This window comes from Borostomias antarcticus (genome assembly GCF_949987555.1).
Source record: "Borostomias antarcticus genome assembly, chromosome: 21".
NCBI classification, from domain to species: Eukaryota; Metazoa; Chordata; class Actinopteri; order Stomiiformes; family Stomiidae; genus Borostomias; species Borostomias antarcticus.
This window is the reverse complement of record NC_140254.1, coordinates 2180820-2184740: the sequence shown is the minus strand read 5'-3', so window position 1 is coordinate 2184740 and position 3921 is coordinate 2180820.

Sequence of the window (3921 nt, the reverse complement as noted above, 5' to 3'; positions counted from 1 at the left end):
CCTAACCTAGTCATCTCAAACGCCTGTAACTGAGCCCTAACAGTCGCTAACTCACTAATCTTGAGTGTACCGGACAGGGGGAAATCAGAATGTTTCGCCCAGATCAAAAACTGTACACAAGCATCATCCCAAAACCTTTGCGCAACAATCTTAGCTGGCCCAGACAGCGAACTAGTATTGGTATTCATGATTAACACAATACCCTACAGCCTATAATTCAGAACTAACGGTGAAAAGAAAAGTATAGTAAAAACAGGCGGGAAATAAACAAAGGAATACAATTTCGAAAGAAAACAAAGAAACAGTGTACAAAATACTTACAATACTTTACCTGGATCCATGGTGCGCTTAACAAACGATACAAGACAGAGCCGAAGCTCAAACAGTAAACAACAAACCGAACACGCCCGTGCAGGGACGCAACACAAAGAACGACCAAAGATGACGAACAGACGACGAACACACGGGCCCACGTTTACGACAAGCATGCCCGGCTGCACCAGCCACTTGGTCAAAGCCAAACCTCGTTTAGGTTTACCAAACCGCTGCACAAGCCACTTGGTCAAAGCTAAAACTCGTTTAGGTTTACCAAACCACCCGGGATCAAAGGGGAAAACGTTTCTCCAAGAAACGCGGATTGGAAACACCAATCACTCCCGTAGCTACATCTGTTGGTAATCGTTCTAAAACGAAACATCAACAATCAGTCTGCGGTTTTAATTCCACCCGCGACCGGCCAAAGGGAAACCCGTTCTGTGCCAACTCTTTGGCGTATTAACTCAAAAACCCGTTCTAAGCTGCAACCGGTAAACAACCTTTAGCTGTACATCAACTGCAGGGGAACAAATTCACGAGACCAAACTCACACTTCTTCTGAACGGCATATACCCTCGTAACGAAACAAGGACGAAGTCAAAGGACAATACAATATATAAATATATCTATTGCTGTTCACAAATCCTTATATGTTACTTAAAAAATACCCACGCCGGGGTTTCTGTTTTCAATAATCTAGACCAACACAATCTGAACCAAAACCAAGGCAAATATCAAGCATAAAAGGATTCGTTTTTCAACGTACCGTGAGTTTAGCCGAGTGGAACCAACGGCGGACTTCTCCGAACCAGTGCAATAGCGCAAAGAGAGAAGTTCCAGAGCGGCTACCGCTCCGCACGTCTGCTTCCTTCGGTTCCACTCCAGGCGAACCTCACGGCAGTCGATCCCGTCCCGAGTCGCCAAGTGTAGTTGAGAAAAATGAAGTATTTGCCAAAGCCCAGGTTCGCTCAAAAATAGGTTCAGTCAGATTTATTAAGAAAACAATACGATTGCAAACGGACCTCAAAGTAAAACACAGAGTGGTTCACCAACAGAAGTAAGTCATGAGCTCGCCGGATCCTCCTTATATCTGCTCAAAGCAAGGATGTGGTGCAACCGATATTTGATTGGCTGAGTCGTCTATACGTCATCGTAAGGTGACGGATATCACAGTGGTCGAGGGGTGAAAACTCACTTTGAATATGGACAAAGAAAACAAAAGGTCTGAGCCAGGACGGGAAGGACAGAAGGTGTGGCCCTTCTGACTTAAACAAAGAGAGGAGGAAGAGCGAGGTAGAGGAGGTGTTTACAATAGCAAAAGGCAGGGGACTGGATGAATAGGTATTGAAAGAAAATATATGATTACAAAAGAGAGAGAGAGAACAAAAGGTTGAGGTGTTTACAATAGCAAAAGGCAGGGGACTGGATGAATAGGTATTGAAAGAAAACATATGAATCTGAATAGTCTTGAGACTATGTGTAAAATTCCATGACAGGCTCCATCACCGTCATTAGCAACAGCAGCCTCAGCCCTTTAAGCGATTATTTTGGAGCACTTTGCTGCCTCTTGTTGTAATGATTTAAGTTTTTTTCAGTGCCACCCTTTCTTTTTTTGAACCATTATCCATGTTCTCTTTGTCTTTCTCAGTTGCTAATGTTCAAACTAGCCTGATCTGCCATGAGTAATGACATGATGACTGTGGCTGACCAATCAGATTTAAAGAAAAATAAGGGCTTCATTTTTAAATGAAATTATTTATGAACATGTTCAATCCCTACATTATTATTTTAACCGCAGGATTACATTATTAAATCCTGCGGTTATTATTAAATTATTATTGTTTGAATAATGTGAACAAGTGCTCGATTGTAATACATCTTCAATACTAATGACCCTTGTTGAAATCCAGAATCGAGGTCAGCATTGCCATCAACACACTCACACTCCAACCCCAAGAGCACTTTACAGCATGGAAGAGGAAGGTGAGGGACTACTGTAGAAGGAGCTGATGTCCAGTAGCATGGATGAAGACAGGGCATGCTGCGTGGAACTGACTCCATATCCCCCATTGCCCAGGCTCCTGTAAAATATTCAATGCTCTTCTGAAAATACATAGCGGGAATGCATATTGAAGCTGGCACGTCATGTATTCTTAAATCATATTTTGCTGTCTCCTTCTCAGGCAAAACTCATCTTAACCATCACTCTCTCCCGCTCTTTCCCTCCCTCAGGAGGTTTCTCTATCATTCTCCCTGGTGCCGGTACACACGGCACCACCAGCAAGAGCAGCAATCATAATTTAACAGTGTGCAGGGTGGGAGAGAGAGAGGGGGGGGGGAGAGGAAGGAAGAGACCTCCCTTGTTATAACAGTACTGGATCAGTTCCCTACACTGATACACTCTCCCATCCATCGCCTCCTTTCCTATAAACATTTGGCCTCCTGTCAACTCTGGGCCGCTCCTCTGGGAGGCAGTGGACATTTTCATCAAGTGCATTGTCAGCAGCCTGTGGGACATGGATTTATAATGCTGAGGATGACCAGGGATCCAGCTACAGTACCCAGAAGCTGAGCCATAACTGTCAACAAGAGACAAGTCAATGTCCTCCTGGGCATGATAGACAGAGATGACAGATGACAGGAATATAGATGTGATTTGAAGTTGTGGTCTGGGAAGAAGACCATGGGGATGCATGCAAGTTGTAGTCTTTACGTGAGGAAAATACTGTACTGCACCGTTCCTAAAAGCCACCAGCAAAACAGGAACAATGATTGTAAATTCTCAAGAAGAGGACATCAGAAAGGCAAACATAGTGGAATAAGAGATTCAGATCTTTATTATAACAGTGTGAGAGAGAGAAGAGAGGAAGAAGAGGGGGTGAGAAGGGAGAGAGAGGAGAGAGAATGAAAGAGAACAGGGAGAGTCCACCTCTGTTTCTGAGAGAAGGGTTAGTGTTAGGGCTGCTGCCAGGTTGTGCTGGCCTTCCATCAGTCTGATGAGAGGAGCTGGTTGATCCTCAGGCCGCAGCAGTGGTATTGAGCTACCCTTGGAAGACACACACGCACACACACACACACACACACACACACACACACACACACACGTCTGGGTCAGTGGACCCAACCAATCTGGGATTAACATACCCTATGCCCATCGGTTGGTGAGGCCTATCTGGTGTACAGTATGTGTGTCCATGCAGCTCTGTACACCCATTATACTTTTCTGTGGGTGTGCCCGTGCGACTCTGCGTACACAGTATACATTTTCTCCGTATGTGTCCGGGCGTCCTGTTCGTTCTCCCTACCACGCGCCCAGGGGGCTATCTTCAGGCCCATGACGGAGCAGAAGAGTTGCTGAAGGAGGCGGTGTTGACGGGCTCCAGCTTCTGGTCCTGGCATTGCAGCAGGCAACGGTAGTACAGGGTGGAGCGCAGCAGACTCACTCCCTCAGCTGTCTATAGTTCTCCAGTAACCACTGCACCCAGCCAGGAGGGAGACACAGCCTGGAAGGGTTAGTCAGACTACACACATCAGACAGATACACAATACTAAACACACAAACGTACAGGTGCATTAGTGATTATACTACTTTGTATAAAAGGGATT